The sequence below is a fragment of the Amblyomma mixtum genome, chromosome 6 (genome assembly GCF_055824585.1).
Source record: "Amblyomma mixtum isolate Tamu chromosome 6, ASM5582458v1, whole genome shotgun sequence".
In the NCBI taxonomy this organism is placed as follows: domain Eukaryota; kingdom Metazoa; phylum Arthropoda; class Arachnida; order Ixodida; family Ixodidae; genus Amblyomma; species Amblyomma mixtum.
Window position 1 is genome coordinate 67752236 of NC_143017.1, and position 22627 is coordinate 67774862.

The following is a 22627-nucleotide window of genomic DNA, read 5'->3' on the forward strand; positions in this document are numbered from 1 at the left end:
AATAACACGAAGCAGCCTTGTGACGTGGGTTCACAACTTGCTCTCGCTGAGTTCAGTTTGCTCAAAGGCCTTTTAAGACGAAAGTCTATAATGGCTCATACTATCGTCCGTTATCAGAGGCTGTCACACCTTTGGCAGCGTTTAACTCGTGTTAATTCGAGGACTAAAAAAGATAAGAAAAAACGAATGGTTGCTTCAGAAGAGGAGGAAAAAGATGAACCTAGAAGCCACCTTTGATGACTGTAGAGTAATTTTTTAATTAATTATAGTCAAAAATGTCAAAATTTTATCAAAATAACGCAGACGTCGATATAGCCACGGTAAAAGTGTGACGTCACATCCACCGGAAGCCGTCGTGGCATAGTGAAAATTGTCACAGAATGGTCGAGAAAACGCCGGATTTCTGTCAGATTCGATGGGAAAATGTGTAATTAAGAGTAATTAACACTTAAGATCACCAAAATATGTATAATTTGTGCATCGATATAGCTACGGAACGGCGTGACTCCACATCCGCCGCAAGTCTTCAAGGCATAGTGTACTCGGCTTTCGCCTCTCAACACTTTAGTTGCCAAAGTGTCCTCGTAATTTTTTTAGCGGCTTCCTAAAAACATGTACGGCCGTTAGGATTACTCCGACAACATTGTAATAACAGAACTAGGATGATCATGGCTACTCTTGCGAATTATGGGTGCTAAAGCTGAGACCAGACGACATGGCATTCTGATCCTGCCTTACAAAAATATACTTCTGCCAATGCTAACATCCCACTGATCGAAGCCGGCGTAGCATTAGTGCATGCATCAAAGTAATTATCACGTGTGTCACAGAGTAAATTTCACTACAGTGCATAGTTGTTACTGGCTTTTTCAGTGCCCCCCCCCCAGAGAAATGCATTTTAATTCCTGTAATAGGCTCAAAAATACGGCCATTTCTGCGCTGTTCTCGTTCATGCCTTTTTCATCCCTCTCTCCTTCCTGGCTGTCGTAAAGTTTGTCAGTGTCTGCTGAAGTCTATGTGCTTGGCCCGTGTGGCGAGCTAAGTTTGAACATGGGAGCAAAACGGCTGGTATCGGCGCTGGTGACGACGAGCGGAGAACCGGTGATTGTGACTGCTCTATGGGGCCATACAATGAAGCGTTGTTTGTTTGCTTGTTGTTTCTACCGGACATGTCTTCGTGGCACTTTTAACTAGAGTTGTGATGGTTATGCGTCACGTGCAGGGCGTGCAGCTCAGGTAGCTCTTTTTTTAAGAGCTACCTGGCATCCGGTTCCTGCCTATAGAAAGTCGCGAAGTGCCATACGATATGTTTATGCTACTGGGCCTCCACAGCATCTGGAAAACTAGGATGGCGGCTAGGCACGCAGACGCAAATGTGAAACCAGTCAGGGAAAACTTTATAGAAAGTGTAGTTTCTCTGAGAGATGTTCTCCGCAGTCAACCTCAGCCACCGGACTGGGTGGCAGTTATGGACAAATTGATCGAAATGAAAATGTTTTAATCCGTCGCCTTAGCCAAAGTCTGGCTAGCGACTTTTTATGCCTGCGCATGTATTGTTTTCCGGCAATAAAGAAAAAAAAAAGGGGGGTGCAGCTCAGTGGTAGAGAGCTCAATTTGCATGTAAGAGGTCCCGAGTTCGAACCTCAGCACCTCCTCTCGTCTTGAAGCCATTCCGTTTTCTTTTTTTTTTCTTTCTGGAACACGTCGTGTGATTTGAATTTTAAAAGAAAGTCACCTCTGAGGCCCTGCCTTGAAGCTAATGAGTATAGTTCAGGGGCAAAGTGGCACAAGTTATGATTCCAGGTGAATTGGTGTTTGTACCAGCATTATAGGGTAGTGGCCATTAAAACCACACATGACCGCATTCTAGTAGATCATGTTCGACGATATCTATGGTTAGAGTAGCGATGGCTTCCCATTCTGGGTTGGGGGTGTAGCTCAGTGGTAGAGCGCTCGCTTCGCATGTGAGAGGCCCCGGGTTCGAACCCCGGCACCTCCAGAAAAAAAAGGTTTTTTTTTTTACACGGGCTACATCAAGTTTCAGCATCCTTTTTTTCGCCTTACGTATGGTCCTGCGCTCCGTTCATATACTGCCTAGAGCGAGCGATTTTTTTTCTTTTTTACTTTTCGTATTGTTTTGAACATAACCAGTGGAGAATGGTGAAAGAAATTGCCCTCCGAGACCGTGCTTTGATTCTAACTGCATTGCAGGTTTATGCAATGACGCTACAGTTCTCTTTATGCCCTGGGGCATGTCTCCAAGACGGGTATCATATAACCAGTGCCTGTTACGTGTCAGGCGCTAAAGGGAGGAGGAGGAGGGGGGGGGGGGGGGGGGCTGCAGAGCACGATTTTGAAATAGGCGCAAGCAAAGACTTCTGCACCAAAACTGCCACCAGTTTCGAATGAATAATAGATGCCCGAAAACGGGAAGCCTGGCTAGCTGCACGCAATGCATTATGGGATTATACTACTCGCAATAGGATGTGTGCTAGGTTGTGCAACGTGTTTTGTGTCAGGAAAGTCAAAGTAAGGTAGCAGAGCGCATCACTCCTCCGCAGCTTTCATTGATTTCGGTGTTTCGCAAAGGAAGTTGACAATTTCTTAGTGTAGCAATCTCAATTTCACAGGGTACCTTCTGATAATATATCATAAACATGCTGGGGTTTACACCATGGCAATACTTCTCGAGAGCACACTGTTGGGTGAGTTCGCCGTACATCATTAAGAAAGGAACGGCGAAAACCAAACATGAAACAAAAGGTGAACAGGACAGGCAAAGACTCATAACTGATTTCATAAGGAAGTACAAACATTTCACACCTTCATACCTCCCATGTCATCCCTCAGTCGCAGTGCGAAAACCTACCTTCTTTCTGATACAAGGTGATAGCTTGCACAATCATTCATAGCTTACCAAATTCAATGCAAAAAATAAAAAGCACAGTCTAATTTACTCCTGCATTGCAGCGCCAGCCCTAAGGCTACGAGTAACAAGCCTTGTCAGCCTTTGTTGACTAAGACAAAAAAAGAAAAATTCACGAGAAGGGTGAACAGCCCAGGTTCATTTTTTAAAAAAAAAGCAAGAAAAGAAGTGATTGTGTAAGTTATCCATCGATCGTCTTGTATCAGAAATAAAGGTTTTCAAACATCGATTGAGTGATGATCTGCGAAATGTGAAGGTATAAAATGCGCGTACTTCCGGATAAAGAAAACTGCGAGTCAGCGCCTGTCCTCTTTCCTTTTCGTCCATGCTTGCTTTGCGCAGTTTGTTACTTCATAAAGCTGTACTTCTCACTTACAATGTAATGCCCGCCCAGAAGTGAGAAGGAAGATCAACACTAATAACTTGCATACATCTTACTTTCCTGCCGCCTCGTACCGCTTAACCACTGATTCTGCATTTTTTTTTTCGAGGCGAGGCTTGTGTATGAAAAAACACGAACAATATAATATGTACCTATGGCACGCGTAGACGGTCATTTGTGTCATGCTGAGATAGAGCCAATTAACGCTTATCACTGAGAAGGCATCCCGCTGGATGTATGCATGCATAATAAGCTCGTGGAGCCTCTTTCAGAAGCATTGTTTCGATGTTCAGAAATTGCATTAATGAGCCAAGCAGAGCTTGATAATCTTATTGTTTTCTAACAGGAAGAAACTCCCAGATTCTTAAATATTAGTACTTTACGGCGCGTTATTACTCCTGGCGGCTCAAACGTTTTATTGCCTTCCATGGCCAGATATTTTTGTTCATAAGCAGACCAAGTTGAAGTGCTAACGCGCTAGTTACTTTTATTTATGAACACGTGATAAACGATCGGTTTAGCATCCGCGTAAGTGGTATGCAATTTAAGGCGTCAAGACAGCCGTTTTTTCTTCGTGTTTTGAATGTGCACCGTGTGCAGAGCAGTCCTCTGAAAGACGTAGTTAATCTATTTTATGCTCATAACTAGCCATAATAAAGAATAACAAAAAAAATTCTCTGGCATTAAAAAGTTCCAAGATGGAACGGTGTTACTTGTTAGTCATGGCTTCGTTCATGTTTCAGTCGCAACAGCACAAGCTACAATGTAGCATTACTGAAAAAACATCACCCGAATTATACCTGACTAGGTGAACTAAGCCCGTAATTCTCTTGTTTATAAATACATGCTGGGTTAGCACCGCCCCGGTGGCTCAGTGGTTATGGCGCTCGAATGCTGACCCGAAAGACACGCGTTCGATCCCGGCCGCGGCGGTCGAATTTCGATGGAGGCGAAATTTTAGAGGCCCGTGTACTGTGCGATGTCAGTGCACGTTGAAGAACCCCAGGTTGTCGAAATTTCCGGAGCCCTTCACTATGGCGTTCCTCATAGCCTGAGTTGCTTTGAGACGTTAAACCCCAATAAATCAAATCAAATCAAACCATGCTGGGTTATTAAGCATGAAAAAACCGCCCGTGCCAGAAGTGTCTGTTCGGATGATGGTTCTAGTAGACGCGGATTCTTTTGGCGTTGCAACATCGTTGAAGTCTGAGCCCCGCAGGCACAACTGCCGTTTCTATCAAAACAGCCAGCTTATTTTTTGTGTGTGTGTGCGTTTTCAAAGCTGAAGTGAGGTCGCAATACGTTTCTAATCTTCCAGTTCAGAAACACATACAGTTATAACTACACGGTCCCATTTTTCCCCTTTTCAGTACTGGTGCTTGTATAGATGGAAAACCTTCGCGTTGTGCTAAGAAATTTAAAAGGAATTAGGTTCATTCAATATGATCTTTTTTCAATGGACTATTCAGATTTCATTTTCGTTTTTCTTTCCCGAGATAATTTCTCGTCGTTACTTGAGTAGTGCCATAAATATGCTGAACATGGACATACAAAATTATATATTCAGGAAGAGCTGTAGCGATTCATTATTTATTTAAATGAAAACAACCGTGGCAGAGAAGGAAAAAAATGCACGCACTTGGTTCGTCGACAAGACTTGCAGCATTCATGTAAGTGCGCCGTGACTTTCGTTCAAATTTAAGCAGCGCTAGCTTTTAGGCCGAATACACAGAGGACCTGCCCGTCCTGTCATGTCCTCTGTGTATTCGTACTAAAAGTTAGCGCTTCTTAAATTTGAACGAAAGAAAATGCATAACCAACTAGCCCAGCAACGTGTTTTACTAAGCGCCGTGACTGTTCACGACTAAGAGATGCTAAAGAAAACATACGCGCAAATTATGCCAAACACCGTCTCAGAAACCGCTTCCACAGCCACTGCGGTATTTAAGTCAGACTTGAGACTCAACAGACTTTCTTTTTTAAATAAATTAGTGCGAAAAACCGCAGCTAACAAGGAAAAACAGCTCCACCTCATCTCAGGAGCGAGAGACCCGTGTATCGCACTGATGCACAGTTAGACAAATCCAGCCAGGGGTCAAGTAAAACAGCGGTCCTCCACCAGAACCTCGCTTGTCACGTGCGCAGAAGCAGCGGCTCCATCGCCATCGCCACCGCGGCCGCCGCTGCTGCTGCTTTCAGCCTTAAACCAAGAGTTATGGCGAATGAAATGGATGCGGCGCAGCAATGGCTGCGGCGGAGCGCGAGCGGCGCAGGAAAATATTCAGAGACGAAGCCGAAGCCCTAGCCGGCAGGGCGGCCGGCATCGCCTGGGCGCTGCAGAGAAAAAAGCCTTGAGCGTGCGGCGGACCCGATAAGAAAGAGAGCTCGTCGCATGTCGCCTTTCGTGTAACTGACAATTTACGGCCTTCCTCGAGGAGAACGCGAAAGGCGAGGCGACAACAACGAAACACCCGGCACAGTCGCGACGCTGCGAAATGCCCGGATATCTATAACGCTATTTTCTCCTCTCTCTCTCCCCGCGAGCGCAGAACAGGCTCCGCCGCACCTTCGCGCTCTATTATGCACGCCATCTTTTTTCTTTGTTTCCTGCGCAGACGTCCGACCGGTGCGCGGCGCTATTTATAAAGCCGGAGGCAAAGGCGCGCTCATTTTGTTTGTTGGGAAGCAGAGTAAAAAGCTCACAACCTGATAAACGCGGTAACGTGATAAAGTAAGAGGCTTCGTCTACTGCGGTACACCTGGCGAAAGAGAAGAAGAGAAATCGAGAGGACCTATCGTATATGCTATTTCGGGTTCCGGACGAAATAAAGCGTTCCCGACGTCTGAATCACTTGCGGCTCCCTCCTTTTAAACTTTTGTTTTTCTTTATGTCTATCTCTGTTGTACCAAACACAACCGTCGGGTATCGGTTTTACTGTGACTCACACAAAGGCATAATTAGAACCAGGAGGGCCAGTTTAGTTGTTTGATACCTAGATATAACTACTTTTAAAAGTCACAAGGTACCAAAAACTTGCTGGAGCGGCGCGCAGCTAATTTAGCTCAGTCTAGAAAGCCTAGCTCCGAATTTACCTCTTTTTGCTAATTATAGCTTTTATCTACCAAATCTTAAGAATCGGGAACTTGAAAATGTTGAGCAGTTCTGGTGAGAAAGAAATATTTATTTCCTACAGGAAATAAGTTCATTCACAACATACAACGCGACCCGCCGCGGTGACTAAGTGGTTATGGTGCTCGGCTGCTGACCCGCAAGACGCGGCTTCGATTCCGGCCGTGTATTTCCATTATCCCGGCCGCGGCGATCGCATTTCGGTTTGGTTTGATTTATGGGGGTTTAGCGTCCCAAAGCCACTCAGGCTATGATGGACGCCGTAGTTAAGGGCTCCAGGAATTTCGACCACCCGGGGGACTTTAAAGGGCCACTGACCAGGGTCCGGACATTTTTGAAAAACAAGCCCACTGCATAGATAAGGCATCGAAGATAACCTGTGAAAAATACTAGAGCCACGCGCGCCCCGAAAAGCTGCGAAAATTCAAATCAAAGCCAGCTCGTTCTTTCCTTCTACAAAAACGGCCCCGCCCCACTACTCTGAACCCCGTTGACGTCATGGGGGGTTACTTTCGCTAAAGGCACTCCATTGGTGCATCGTTCTGAGTGACGGGAGAAGGTTGGGCGTAGCCTTGGCGTCGCGTCGTCTGCACAACGCTTTTCGCAGCGCCTTTTGTCTTGGCACAAGCCTACAAACCCGCATGAAGGAGGAACAACAACAACAAAAAAAAAAACTGCGGAGGGAGCGTACGGTGACAGCCTTGAACCCTAGCCATAAAAAGTACAAAATAGTAAAACTGAGTGAATTGGTCCGCGCTTCGCCGCGTGTTTCGAACAAAACCGACTTCCGCCCCTCCGGTCGTGATACGATGGGGAGGCCTAAAACAAAATGAAAAGGTGGCTCGCTAACTGCGGATGACAAACAGATGTATGAAAGGATGCGCTCGCTAACAAGTTTAGGTGGTCGAGCCCCCCCCCCCCCCCCCCCCTCAAATTGACCGGGTAGCAAGCAAAAACCAAGAAAAGAATTCTATTCAAGGTGGGGCCATGACGTAGCCTTGTGACGCACTCCACGAGACACCACGCCTCCGGCTAACATCGGAGGAGGAACGGTGATTTTGCCTTGCCGAGCCTACTCGACGAGGCGCGGGAGAGAAAAATCTCGAGGAGGGAGCGGAAGGAGAGGAGGCTCGCTCCAAAAGAGGTAGAGAGTGTTTTCGACCAGAGGGTGGTCAGTTGCCCTTTAACGCGCACTGACATCGCACAGTACACGGGCCTCTAGGATTTCGATGGAGGCGAAATGCTAGAGGCCCGTGTATTGTGCGATGTCAGTGCACATTAAAGAACCCCATGTGGCCAAAATTACCCGGAACCCTTCACTCGTCATCATCATCATCAGCCTGATAACACCCACTGCAGGGCAAAGGCCTCTCCCATGTCTCTCCAACTAACCCTGTCCTTTGTCAGTTGCCGCCACTGTATCCCCGCGAACTTCTTAATCTCATCCGCCCACCTAACTTTCTGCCGTCCCCTGCTACGTTTGCTTTCTCCTGCCCTGCCCAAGCCCATTTCTTCCTCCTGATTTCAACTAAGATGTCATTAACCGGCGTTTGTTCCCTCATCCACTCCGCCCTCTTCGGATCTCTTAACGTTACACCTACCATTTTCCTTTCCATAGCTCGCTGCGTTGTTCTTAACTTAAGCTGAACCCTCTTTGTTAGCCTCCACGTTTCTGCCCCATAAGTGAGTACCGGTAGGATACAGCTGTTGTATACTTTGTTGTATACCTTGTTATATACCCTTCACTACGGTGTCTCTTATAACCTGAGTCGCTTTTTGACGTTAAACTCTTATAAAAACAAACTAAACATACTGCTCCATCTGGTTAGCGTTACAGGAAGACACAAACTAGACCAAGGAGAAGCGCCTGAAGAGAACGAATGAAACAACTGAAAAAAGGGTGGAAGAGACATTCGGTTGCTCCCTTCTCTAAAGCAGTGTGGTGGGTGTTTCCAATGCCTCTTTCTTTTTATTTTCCCTGATTCTTTTCCCTAGTCCCTCATTTCCTCACCGTGCAGCGCCACTGACAACACATCCTCGCCTTTTTTTCCCTGCCTTTCCGGCCCTTCCTTCTGCGTTGACTTCCCCACTCTTCCGCAGCCTGGTTTTATTAGTTGCCTTTCTCGTCTATTAGTCTTACTGCACGTAAATTAGCGTGGAGGACTAATCTAGAGAAGATTAGTCATAATGTACTTGAACGAATTCATTACAGCACTCTTTTTCGCAAAGAGTTTACGTTTCTATTCTGTTAAGGCATCTTCAGAGACCCAATGCTCACTGACCACTGACGCATTCACCACTCACCGTCTCTTGTGAGCGCGCGTACCTTGACTGTTGGCGAAAAGTAATGCTGAAATCAATTATTACACCGAAAAAGAGCTATCACTATACCCAGGTATGTCATTCTTGTGTTCTGGCCTCTGTTATCAGCAAAACAACAAAACCAAAGAATTCTGCACCCCGTCCTTTCTATGCAGTAGCACTTGGTGCCACTTGAAACCGCTTTAAATATAGCAGCTTCGCTTGAAGTGCTATATATGCACAAAATACATTACAAAATCACCTGACAAATATCGAGATTCTTTTAGCTACTTTTTAGGTGATATAGATACGTTCTGGCTAATTTTAGGCGGCGTTCTAGATATCTTCCTCCGCGGCATTTGGAAACATCGATTAGCAGCCCCACCGTGATGAATTGCCGGTGGAATTTTGTTGTTTACCTCAAGAAACGCGAATATATAACGCATTTTTGCGTGTTAGCGTGACCGCAAACATAATCACGAGACATTCGAGCCTTTATATATATATATATATATATATATATATATATATATATAAATTTCAGGCCAGAACACGACACTCGACGCATGAGATGCATGGAGAGGACAAACAACTCAATAAAGTATGTATGTAATAAAGTCCAGTTATGTAATAAAGTCCAAGCTGCAGCAAAAAATAACCTAAATTTTCCCTTTATTCTCCTAATTACGATCCGAGGCGCAGTGTTAGCTTTAAATTACAGCGCGACACTCTTCTCCTCGGGTTACAGTGCACAGCTCTAACTCCTCAAGGCAAAAGAGCTTCCTAGTAACCTTGTGTCTACGGCGCCCGTAATAGCCCGTCTTTGTCTGCTTGTGCTGCCAGCCATCGAGAGCAACATAAACAGCGCTCCCAGCACTGGAATCCTTATGCGAAACGAGAAGGAAAATCTCACACGAAGAGAATAAACACGGCCGTACTGTATGTCAGGCTTTCTTTGAGATGAACAACGCAATTTAGCCGGAGAAAATTCCTCCTTGATACGCTCCTTTCCAAAATCTAAACAGAGAGAGCTCAGTGCACTGTCACGTCACCTTTTTTCCCTCGCTCTGTGATCCCTACGTTTTGTTTCATCCCGGTTGCAAGCTTCAACCGCACCACTTCTTTATCTGGACGAAATGGCCCAAGCCTCATTCAGTGAATGGGACTTAACCCCCTTGCCCTCTCCCTATGTCGCCTTCAGCAACAGCATTTCTGTTCCTGCGATTCAGCACTGCGCTCTGTCTAGTCCGACAATTTTATTCCTCTCTCTCTATTTTCTTTACTTCGCACCATCCAGAAAGCAAGTAAAAAAACGCCGAACGGTGCTGCGTAAAGGGCCTTATATTTTCCCTTCGCTTGAAGCGCAGAATATACTCACCCATTTGCGCACACCCGCTGCGCCCTCTGTTGCTGCAAGCCTTCGCGACAATGCGCAAGCTCGCAGCGGCCGTAAATAAATCAGCGCTCAAGACCACAATGCTCTCCGCTTCATTGGTTTAGGTCACCTCTCTCAAAACCCAATTCACAAATCGATGCCGATTGCGCCCGCGTCAGGCAAGCAGAAAAGAGTGGACGACGAGGATGGCCTTTAGGTTTCCCCCACGGGGAACGGAGCGCGCAAGCAACGCCCACTGACATACGCACAGGCACAAAAGAGCGGCGGGAATCTTCTCTTCGAAAGCGGTCAGACAAGGATGAAAACTGACTCTCAAGAGGACGCGTTCCACAAGATTGAGTATGGGGAACGAGGCCATGGGAATGGGGAAGGCGGGAAGAAGGCGCCGTATATTCTTTCGCCGGAGAGTCGCGCGCGCGTATGCAGCGTCTACTTTACTTCGGGGAGGCACGAGGCGTCCCCTGCTCTTCTCCCGTTCGCTGCCAGGGAAAGGGGTAGGGACTGCAGGGAAAGACAAGGAAGCGAAACGATCGCGCGCGGAGCAGCCGCGCCTCCCGTCTCGGCCCGCGCCGAAGAAGCACGGGGCCCAGTCCCTGGGCCGGAGGGGAGAGAGAAAAAGCGGGTCAGCGCCAAATCTCAAACCGAGAAAGCCGACGTGGGGAGAAGAAAAACTCTGGGGCCTCGCCGCCGTCAATAAACCAGTGCGCTGTACTTTTCTCGTCGATAGAGCCGCTGCACGGGCAAGCGCGTCGGCGCACTTTTCCCCCGGAGCTGGCTTTCTGCGCTGGGGTCGGGCGCAGCGCAGAGACGGAGGCTCCCATTCGCGGAGCGCGAGGAAGGGAAGGAGGAGCTCCGTAGGGGGCCTCTTTCGGGGGCGGAGGTAGGGGGGTGGAAAGAAGACAAGGGGCGTCAGAGAAATGGTCCCGGCGAACGGCTGCACGAAGGCTCTTCTCCCTAACTGTGCAGAGAAAAGTACGTGGCGGCGAGGTATAGAAAGGATAACGTAAATAACGACAGAAAACGATAAGCGAGCAAGCATCCAGGCTAGCGAGCAAAGCGGTGCTCTCAAAGTATCGATACGCAAGCGAAACGACAAAGAAATCGGCGCGGAACACTCGAGGAAAGGCTGTGGGCCTCGGAGGGAATAGGGAGGAAGAGACTAGGCTCCGAGCAGTGCTGGGAAAGAGTAGTGCCTCGCGCAGCAAACCCAGGCGCATCGTGCCGCAAATCCGGCAGGAGAGCGGCAGCGCTTTCCCCGATGGCCCTTGAAAATTGTTCCCCGGATTCGGCTCATTTTGTTCGACGACCAATTTGCCGAATTAGAGCCGCAGTTAGGGAGGGCGCAGAAGAAAGGGACCGCGCGGCGGCGGCGGCGGGGAACGAAGGGAAGTGCCGACGAGGAGCAGGGTGGAGGAGGCGGCGGCGGGGAGTCTCGGAAGAGCGACACGCAACCCTGGAAAGAGCACAATGAAAAGGACGTGCGCGGAGAACGCGGGGGTGAGCCAACGCTGCCGCTAGGAAGGGCCGAAAATGTGAGCGCCGGCACGGCACTTTGACCTGAGCACAGGAGTCGTCAGAGAAGAGACGACGAAGAAATGAGCTCTGGGTGACGCAAGGAAACAGTTCGAGACACAGCGTCCGAGAGGACGGTTCTCGCCTCTTGGACATCTGTACGCACTCGTTTTTTTTTTCTTTTTTGTATTTCCATCAGAGAGAAGTGAAAAAGAACACGGCAAGATGGAGTGGACCAAAAATGCTGGCACATAATTTAGCCTTTTTTTATTTCTTTCAGGGCGTATCCTTTCCGAAGACCGTCAAAGCGGATTTCTCTCGGCTTACCACCTCGACTCGTAAAACTGGCCCATCAGCACGTGACTTGGCAAATGTGCCTCTGGTCCGTACGCGCTTCGTCCATTGGCGGCAGTACTTAGTACAGATCGCGTGTCATTGGGCTCCTGGGATCTTCTATGATCAGCAATGTGTTTCGAACGGAAGCCCTTAATCGGCGCTTCTTGTTTAGGAGAGTTCCAAGTTAATGGTAATTTCCTTCGCAATGTTATCAAAGCCCGAACGTAACCTAACAACAACAACATAGTAGGACAGTGCGCAGCCAATTTACGCTTATTCATTGCTCTCAAGTATCGATGCAACTCATGGAGATTTCGTGAACTTACAACCTGCAAAGTTAAGTAATCGGCTTCTCAGCAAGCATTTTTCTCGCCCATACAATCTCTTGCACAGACAGCGTTTTTGCTCCTTTTGGTGCACACACAAAGGGAGACAGTGTGAGGAATGAGACGTTCGTCTGCCTTGCATTCCGATTGCTTTGAAACTCGTGTGGCAAAAATGGCTCCTAGTGTTCACTGAGGACAAGCGAGAGGCAGGTGCTTTTGACTTGGCAGGAGATGACGGACAACTGCGCCATTTTGAGATAATAGTTTCTCAGCGTGTGAATTTGAATGCGGATGGTGACGATTTGGAGTTTACAAAGTTTAAGGAAGCAACACCACATTCGGTTTTCAGTAATAAATGCTAAAGTATCTTTCGTTAACGAGACTTCTTCAGAAAACAGTACTGCTGAGAACTTGACATACAAGTTATTTCAACGACATTCATTTGACCAGTAAGAGAAATACCTGGCAGGTCGCATTCCTACGGGAATCGATAACAGGTGCTGCTTGTGGGCACAGGAATATATGAGGCGGGGATTACATGCTAGTGTGGCTACCTTTAAACTTTCACAATCCGCACTTCACCAGGGAAGAATTTGCCGCCATGAACAAAAGTTCGCGGGTTCATGAAAAAAAATTATTTCTGCGTTCCTTCGTTAGTAAGTCAGAGGACGGAACACGCATGTATCCTCATGCATCTATGCTTTTCGTTGACTTTCACTGACCGCGCAGAAGTCAACTTTCTTTTCTGCCAATCCGCATCCCGCAAATCATGAATGTGCAAGCAGCTACTTATAACCTTGATCAAAGCAGCTAGCTTCTTGCGCTGCAGATTTTTTTCTTTTTTTTTTTGTCGTGCTAAACTTGACTTACGTTTCTGCATGCCATAGCGGAGGCATTTTTTTTTAATTTTAACACAAAAAAAAACTCTGTATCTAACTATCCTTTCACTTGCGGTCATCTTTAAATAAGTTTCGCGTGAACTAGCTTTCTGAATAAGTAATTTCTTGCGTACGGGAACAGAAATAAAGTATTAGGGGCTGTTTTATTTACGTCTGCATAACTGCTTTCTACTAATTCCTCCAAACGTCGTCGCGCGAGCCTGCGTGTACCAACAGCAGGCTACATAAGCGATACATCGAGTACAATCCTACGCTGCGACAACCCCCCCCCCCCCCCCCCCCCCCCCCCAAAATCGTTTTTAAAGTGCACGCGAGTTAGGAGACAAACATTACCAATACTTTAGCGGGAACCTTTAGAATGAAAGGAATAGCCGTACCAGTATGCATGATTTTTTACAAGTATGCACGTGCTGGCCTCTGTGCGTGTGCGTGCGTGCGTGCATGTGCGTGCGTGCATGTGCGTGCGTCTCGGTTCCGGTCCCGGTCCTTATCCTGAAAATTCGAAGCCGAACTTTACTCGCCCCGGCCCACATGCCAGACGTTAGGAACCAACTTCCACCGCCCACCCCTACCACCGTCTTCTGTTCCGGGGTGCATCGCCAGCATGACGCTTCTCTATTCAGTGGCACCGACGATTAGGATGTCAACGATTTGCTGGCCTCCTACGAGGGCATAAAGGTGTAAAGGGGTTTATTCGAAGCGCATGTCGGTGGGCGTTGGTCGAAGACAGAGCTTCTTACTATTACCTAGAGGAAAAGCTGACAACCCGTCTATTTGAGTTTGCATGGAGGCCCCTCGAGAACACTTCGGTCACCATGGGCGCTCAAAGCATCGTGGGGCGGTGAGCTACCGACTGCAGAACCACAACTTTTGGCCAAAAAATAATGCAAAAATGAACGCTGTTCGATAATCAAAAATGTCCTAACATTTCAATATCATGTCTGTAAATTGCAACAAATGAGCAGAAAAGCATCAAAATGCAAAGTTTGCCCAAAATAGGAGATTGCTAGCTTTCCTATTGGCCAAGTAATGAACACTACAAAAACTAACATTTCGTAATCAAGAGGCGCACTTTTAAAAGTAAATATGTTTAAAAAATATTGTTGTTTAAACACTTTAAAAGGTTTTTAGTGGCAATTCAGAAAAGTGAAACCTTTTATTGGCGTCGTGTGCTGTTGCGGTTTCATTACTATGGCTTTTGCACACTGCGTTCGCGCCAAAGTCGTCTGCGCACACACGAACAGCGTTTTCGGAATGAAATATCTCAATAGTGCCACTCCGTGTACCCGAATAAATACGACTGTCCCGCAACAAGTAGCTCACCGCCCCATGATGCTTTGAGCGTCCATGGCGGCTGAAGTGCAGCGCCGCCAGCTTTCCCTCTAGGTAATAGTAAGAAACTCCATGGTCTAAGAGCGTCACGACGGGCACACTCACAGGCGTCACCCAGAATCCCGACTGCACTTCGTCTACATCTTTGCTGCGCTGTTTGAACTGCTGCCAGTCGGTCCCATTACACCTCTCACGAGTAGCGAGTATTGCCCCGACAAAAAAATAAAGAAAATGGTTAATGACTCGGAAGTAGCAGAGAAGAAAGTTCCGACAACGATATAGCTAATCACTGAAAGGGAAAAAGTCCCATAGAGCAAGACACGCCAAATCCTTATATTGAAAAAAGCAATGAGAAATTGGAGCGAAAAACCAAAGTACAGCGCGAAATATACCACAACGGTCAGAGTGATCAGAAAAAGCTGAATAGGTAGACAAAAGCAGAAAGTTCGCATCTCGCAGGAAAGAATAAAATGCAAAACAAAACCTACTCTCAAATTGAGGGCCACCTCTTTGTACGCCACGAAGAAAAATCACTTTTGTGAGAGTGTTTACAAGTCTCACATGATTTAGTGGCTTAGGCGCAAAAGCCCGGTTATATGGCTAGTTTAGTTCAGTTTATCCGGGTTTAACGTCCCAAAGCCACTCAGGCTATGAGGGACGCCGTAGTGGAGGGCACCGGAAATTTAGACCACCTGGGGTTCTTAAACGTGCAATGACATCGCAGATTACACGGGCCTCTAGAATTTGGCCTCTATAGAAATTTGACCGCCGCGACCGGAATCGAACCCGCGTCTTTAGGTTCTCCTGCCGAGCGCCATAACTACTGAGTCACCCCTTTTTCTTTCTTTAGTGATTGTTTAGAGAAAACACGGATGGGCATACACAATGCATCCACATCACACTGGTGCCGTTGCCATATTTAAAATTTCGTCACACTCGACAGGTCATAAAGTATGTTAACCCACTCAGAGGGTTCCACTGAGCCACGGCGGCGGATATTCATGTGACTGCAGCTCGTACTACATTGAACAACAAATTTTCGATCGATATAGTATCGGTTATATGACTACAGCGGATACGATACAACGCTGCCTTTCCATGTCGAGAAACATGGATTGAAAACCTGCTACTCAATATTTCAGGCTGTGCAACATAGCTCAAGAGAAAATTGAGATACGCACAAGAGTAGAGCAGCGACTGCACTCATTCTGGGACGCATGTTACCCTTTTTCTTTTCTTAGTTAGTTATATTATATGGGGTTTTATGGCGCATAAGCAACTATGGCTATCATGCGCCAAACACAAGGTTAGATGGTGTTATGTCAAGTGTACAGAGGTTACATTATAATAGATTTAAAACATTGGCTTTCTTTAGAAACTTACAAACAAGTGAAAACTCGACAAGTGTTTGCTCGCCTAAAAGCAATGCGGGATGAAATGGAATGTGTTCATTGTAAAATACCGTAAAAAATTTTTTTCTAAGTTCTTCGAGATGCGAACAAGATATTAAAATGTGATTTACTGTGAGCTCCTCACCACACATTTCACACAGAGGCTTGTCTTTTTTGTTAATAAGAAGTTATGGGTGATGTGTGTGTGACCTATGCGTAAACGACATAAAATTACTTCGATAAAACGCTCTTTATGGCGGCATGATTTCCATTCTTTTAAAATGGGCTTTACAGTATGCAGCTTGTTGTTTCGTTCATTTTCCCAGGAAGCTTGCCATTTGGCTCTTAGTTAAGTGTAGCAACATAGATAGCTCTTAAAGCCCTAATGTGTTTACGTCTGCTTCACTGCAGAAATCCTTCTCATAAACAGAAGTCAGAGAAGAAAAAATTGGCTGTGGCTTAGCTAAGGTTAAGCCTAGATATCTCGAAGCGAAAAGCTGCGGAGATGCTCGTTGTTTAGTTTAATGTTATACTTACGGTTACACTTAGGGTATAGCTTTCTGGCTTTTCCGAAATGTATTGTCTTAGCAATACGAAGTTTGTATGGAGGCGGAGGAGGAGACGCGCGTATAGTGAATACGGTGCTGTCTTAGAAGGTTGCTTTAGAGATATGTACTGTGGTGTGCATTCCTTTCGGGTGTACACCAAGATATCAGAGACAGGCATTTGCTATCCTTAAAAGCAATTTTCATTTCATTTCATTTTCCTTAAGGCCCTTATGTCGCGGTTCGGGCATCCACCGAGATGTGAGAGAGACAGGCCTCGTTTCCTTTCTTTAAAAGCAATTTTCATTTCATTTTCCTTCCCTTACGGCGCGGTTCGTGTCTCTACCGAGATGTGAGAGTTTCCTGGCGCACTGTTTGTCTTTTATTTATTTTTTATTTGTGATATTTTAATGCTGTTATTTATTTATTTTTTTTGTGTGTCAGCGGCCGTGGCGGCCACATGCGCAGTGCGTGACGTCACTCGTGCTCCGACATACGCCGGCTCACGCGAAGCGCGGTGTTGACTAGCGTAGTGAAGCTTTTCGCTTCAAAATGGTCACTGACATGCAATTACCTGCGCCAGGCCCGACCATATTGTAACTGCAAGTTTTCACATCATATAATTTTCATCTGCCCCCGACTACGTTTCATTTTTCTTGGTGGTCACCCTCCCGCGCTCGTCGACAAACTCTTCCCTGTACGACGCTGTACATAATCTGTTTTAGATCACGTGTTCGTTTTAATTTAAAGAAGAATGCCGACAAAATGTGTTTGTTCTCTGGTCATTACTCGTTTGCCCCTCGAAAGACGACCCTTTTCCGAAAAGAGTTTGAGGTAGGCATGTCTTAAACGCATAACCATAACCGCGCTAGTGCGTAGCTATAGCTAAACGCTCCCGCGAAGCCATGCATGACCCACTCTCAAGAGCCCTGGACGGAACACAAAATTCGGGGGAGAAAAAATTCGTCAATACTGCAGTTAAATGCACCCCCCCCCCCCCCCCCCCCCAATTTTGTCCAGACCCGCTAATGTTTCACTGGGGGAATTGTGAAAGCTTATCTGGAATAACAAACCTTTAAGGTGAAGTGTTGAAGACCGGTATGTGCATTCTTCTAGAAAGCAGCAAGAAAGTCAAGGCAATAGTTGCTGCGAAAAGGTGCTCGAGGAGTTAAGACATTAAGAACAATTTAGATACCTTCATTATTCATTCGAAAAGCATGGATAGGAAGGTTGTTATTGCAACATGGAAGAATAATGCCCGCCGCTAATGATACGCGGAAATAATGCTCCTTTCGATCAGTGCCGAAACAAAGCAGCCAGTTCCAGATTACTATAAAATTTACCACTACCTCCTCTTCGTACTGCACGTTAGCAAAACTAATAGAGGTGGAAACGCTCCAGTTGTAGTATCATAAATAAAGATTTTGCGGTTGCGTACTTGCCGAGGTTATTGCGCCGGCAGACATCTAGTCTCATCTAGTCTAGCGAATTGCTCCGTTTTTGGCTGTACTTATTTTTCGTTACTCCGAGTATGATTAATCGCACTCCACTCCATTAATCGTAAACTACCGGTGTCATTTCCTCTTTTCGATAACAACATTCCGGTGCACTCCCGTTCGTTCTCGATGACGCCGCTACTTAGATTCAACAACCTAATGGCAGTGGAACTGTATCACATGTGTTTGTGTAGTAAAAACGGACGGCGCCCTCGATGAATAGCAATGTCTCTTAAAACTGCCACCTCACAACATGCGAAATTCGATTCTTGCTGCCGTCTCCCAACATTGCGCATGACGAGAGTGACGACTAATGAACGGAACGGATTCAAAGACTAAAGTTAGCAAGCTCCCGAAAGAGCACGACAGTAGACAGTTTTAGCTGAGCGTTTTTACGGCCAGCGGAGACGAGCGGACGAGCGCAGACACCACTGCACATGCGCACGTCGCTGGGCCGGCGAGCGTTTTTACGGAGCGTAGCTTACGCCCGCTGGGAAGCCCTCTCCAGCGGAGCGATAGGCAGCGCGCGAGCGTGCGTAAGAGCGCGCGGGCGTGTATGGGTATTCGAGATGGCAGCCTCTTTTGTGCATCTAAAACGCGACATTTGCCCAATAAATAACTAAAAACACAGAATCTACCTTTACTAAATAGTTTCAGTGCATCATTAGTAGCCTTAATTGATATTCTTTTCACTCTAACTCGAATTGTGACCTATAGGTGGAGCAGCAGAGCAATTCTACTTTAATTCGACTCTAGTCCGCTCGAGAAGACGGGCGATCCGCCCGGCTAAAACTCTTTTCTCACGCGCGTCTCCGCTGGTGTATCCGCTCGCCCGTTCCGCCCCGCTGGCCGTAAAAACACTCAGCTAAAACTGCCTAGTGTCTCGCGCCAAAACCACGCCGGAAGGAACTGCGCAAAAAACAGGTGTGTCAAGAACGCACTTGCAAATTAGTCATGTTTCCAGCGCTGAATTGCAAAGGCGATTTACCGGCGCCCAAGCGGACCTTTACGGCCGAAAGTCCTCGAACAATGTCTTTTTGAGAAGGCGTAGCAAGCGCCGAAATAGTAGCGTTGCAGCGGTGAATAGGAGCTTTTGTTCGGAGCGATCAGGGCGTACGCAACTTCTGTTCCGAATCTGCATCGCCAAAAAGCGTGTACAAAACGTTCAACGTGTTTCGGCTTCCTTCTTCTCACGCAGCAGCCGAGGTTTAGAGGCAAGCCCTGGCCCGAAAACCAGGATAACATCCGATACAAACACGCGTCCACTCTCTCGGAAAGGGACGCCGCACTGCGAGCAATGGAGCCGATTTGCCGGTCGCTTTAGCCCCAGATCGCAACTTACGCCGCCTGGCCAAACAGCTCCGATTGTGTTTGCACTCCTAAACAAAGCGATCGGGAAAACTACGCCGAACGCGCGCGAGGCTTTAACTGAGACTCGCGCATACTCCTGACCCGCTGCATCGGTCGACGAGCAGAAGCATTTCGGAAGCCTCCAAGGAGAGGCGCCGCAGTTAAGACGGCGGCCACTAGGAAGCGAATTAGCATTCGCTCTGTTCTCGCCTCCTTAAAACCGAGGCGCTGGCGGCTGCCTTAGCTTGCCGGACCAACGAAGCGTAATCAATACTCCGCGCCAGCACGTGTCCGGCGATCGCGGAAGAAAAGCAATGAAAGCCGCAGTTGAAACGCGAACAATAAAGACACTGAGTAGCTGTTTTTATTATTCTCCTTTATATTTTTATATGCTGCGGCGGAAAAAAAAAAACGAAGCGTTTAGCGACTTCAAAAATGCTAAGTGTAAGGAGGCTGTGCGGCCCGACGATGGATGGCTGGTTTCTGTTCCAATATTTTGTTAGCTTTTTTTTTCTTTCAAAGCTCATTTTGAGACGAGGACCCTTTATCGTAATATCCAGTAACATCTCCCTCAATGGATGATTCATTACAAAACTATTCTTCCTCAATTTTTCTTTGTAGGGTATTCTGGCTGCTATTAGGGACAAGAAGGAGCAATATTTCTTCATCCTGTTGGAAGTCTCATGATGAAATACACGTGTACTGTGGATGTTCCACGGCTTATTCATTAAAACATATTACTTTGAAGTGCTTTCTTGCACAAGAAAAAAAAGGCGTGAAAAAGACAACGACACTGTAAAGACTCTTTGCTGACATTCAGTGTTGCATTGCTAAAAAATTAAAAGTATAATCTCCCCTAAGGGAATTCACGTCGTAGCTGCTGTTTCCAAACAGGCACATATTAATGTTGAAAACGCGTTTTTGCAGACTAGCGGTAGTTCCTTTCATTACTACTTATCGAATAAAATAAAACAATGAAAAAAACGGCAATAGCGTCATTCTGCTTGCCACAGACAAGTGCGATGGAGTACTAACCAGGAATTCAGGCACATTACATAATTAAAACTTCTACAAACACGTCCAAAGGCTTAGATTTGCTGTGTTACGCGTGAAGGGCACTAGAATGTGAGTTTTACTGTTAAAGAGAAACAGCTGGAGGCTGGCGCCGACGTAGTGCTCGAGGTTTGTGCAAGCTCGGGAAGCGGGCGTGTAGCCTGAGGCCTTTTCCCCGACTTTTATCCACACATAATCCACGTAACTTCGGCTTTTTCTTATGCGGAAAGCTTTTCCATAAGCAAGCAATATGAAACAAAATTAAAAATTAAAAAATAGAGTTTTGAGAAAAGGATCTGACGCAGTAACTGTCTCATATATCTCGGTGGATACCCGAACCACGCCGTAAGGGAAGGGATAAAACAGGAAGTGAAAGAAGGAAGGAAGAAAGAGGTACCGTAGTGGAGGGCTCCGGAATGATTTCGACCAACTTGGGACTTGAACGTGCACTGACATCTCACAGCACACGGGCCCCTTTTGCGTTTCGCCTCCATCGAAACATGGCCGCCGAGGTCGATCACGTTGGACCCCGGGTACTCGGGCGCAGTAGACGAGCGTCATGTGTTTTCCACGCAAATGTGTTAACAGCAACACAGGCTCACTGACGCGCGTAAATGCATTCTCGTTGTGGACCGCAGTATTAATCGCCTGCTGAATGCGTTATGCTCAAGAATTTCCGCTCTCGTTTACCGTGTTCGCAACTGTGGGATGCATACGTCGAAATGCACTTGTTGCTTTGGACAGATAACGATAATTTAGCGCGGAAAAACTCTCTTTGCACCTTCTCTTCACGATATATCAGCCGTAATATCATCAAGAATGTGCTAAGAGAAACTGGGAGCCCTGCGTTTATATCCAGATCGACGTCGGTCATCGGAAGGCATCTGTCTTCATATGCCATGTGCGCTGACGGTACCTTCAGACTTCTTTAATGGTTTTTGAAATCTATGCCTTTTAATCTTGCTCGCATTACTTCGAAGCCCAGGTAACCTTGATTGTCCATGCTATCTCACTATAAGTTATCTTAGGTGTGATCGCAGGAACTATCTTATGTCGTTCCAGTGTCACACTTTCTAAATCTTCAGCTACCCAAGACTGCTGTGCCCCTGGTGACAAATAGACATGACGTTTTTAGCGGAACTAGGAAATGTAGCGTGTAAACTCTTACTGTGCGCGACTATTTGTTCAAATTGCAATTATTATTCATTTCACGAGTGAAATCGAAGCTACACCCAAGGTAAAAAACACGCTCTGTTAGAGGGCTCTGGGTTAGCTACGACTTCCAAAAACTCCCGCTTAGTGCCTTGGTGTTGTTCTAATGATCTGCTACCAAAGTGTCTAGGTTTAGGTTTATGGGGTTTAGCGTCCCAAAGCGACTGAGGCTATGAGAGACGCCGTACTGAAGGGCTTTGGAAATTTCGACCACCTGGGGTTCTTTAACGTGCACTGACAACGCACAGTACAGGGGCCTCTAGAATTTCGCCTCCATAGAAATTCAACCGCCGCGGCCGAGATCGAACTCGCGTCTTTCGGGTCAGCAGTCGAGCACCAGAACCACTGAGCCACCGTGGCGGCTCCTACCAAAGTGTTTCAAACTCATTCTGGATTGCATCCGACAACTCGTTTTCAACTGCAGAACACCACGGCCACAAAACCATCATGGCAGGTCGTTCTGGAAGTCCTTAGTCCTGTCGACTGAACGACATAATGTGATAAACATCACTCGCGTGTTCTAATATCTGCAGATCTACAAAAAGTGAAGTCGAAAGGCTTGGTTTGCTGATGGAACACGTCTCACTTCATTTATATCACATTGGTTAATGGAACGTGTCTTATTTCAACTAAATCACTTTCCCAAGGCACATGCTTTTGTTCAAACCGGAGGGCCTCGGTTCTGGCAGTCTTGACGCCATAGGAAGCATAAGGGGGTTCTCACACAGCTTCCACCCTCGCCGTTCGATGACGTTCTACGTCACATCAGCGGTAACTCAGGACGTGCCACGTCCGCCGCTTAAGAACGTGGGTGGCGCTAGTGAACACTCCCAAGGTTAGGTGATTTGTAAACATAAATACTCACGAAAGCAGAAGATTTGATAGCCGTCGCCGTAGCTCAGCGGTAGAGCACCGGACGCGTAATTCGGAGGTCGTGGGTTCGGATCCCACCGGCGGCATGTGGTTGTTTTTTCTTCTGCTTTTCTAATCAATTAGCTTTAAGCGGTAACATTTTCAGTAATATTAAAAAAAATTGATCA

General features: G+C 46.7%; 1 protein-coding gene and 1 non-coding gene across 2 annotated transcripts in view; one reads left to right on the top strand and one right to left on the bottom strand.

The window, feature by feature from the left end:
* Positions 1–22627, bottom strand: part of LOC149339297 (uncharacterized) — a 306061-nt gene that overhangs the window by 270052 nt on the left and 13382 nt on the right. The gene's annotated exons all lie outside the window — the stretch shown is intronic.
* On the top strand, positions 1928–1999 carry TRNAA-CGC (transfer RNA alanine (anticodon CGC)). Its single transcript has one exon. It is a non-coding gene; the product is annotated as a tRNA-Ala (tRNA).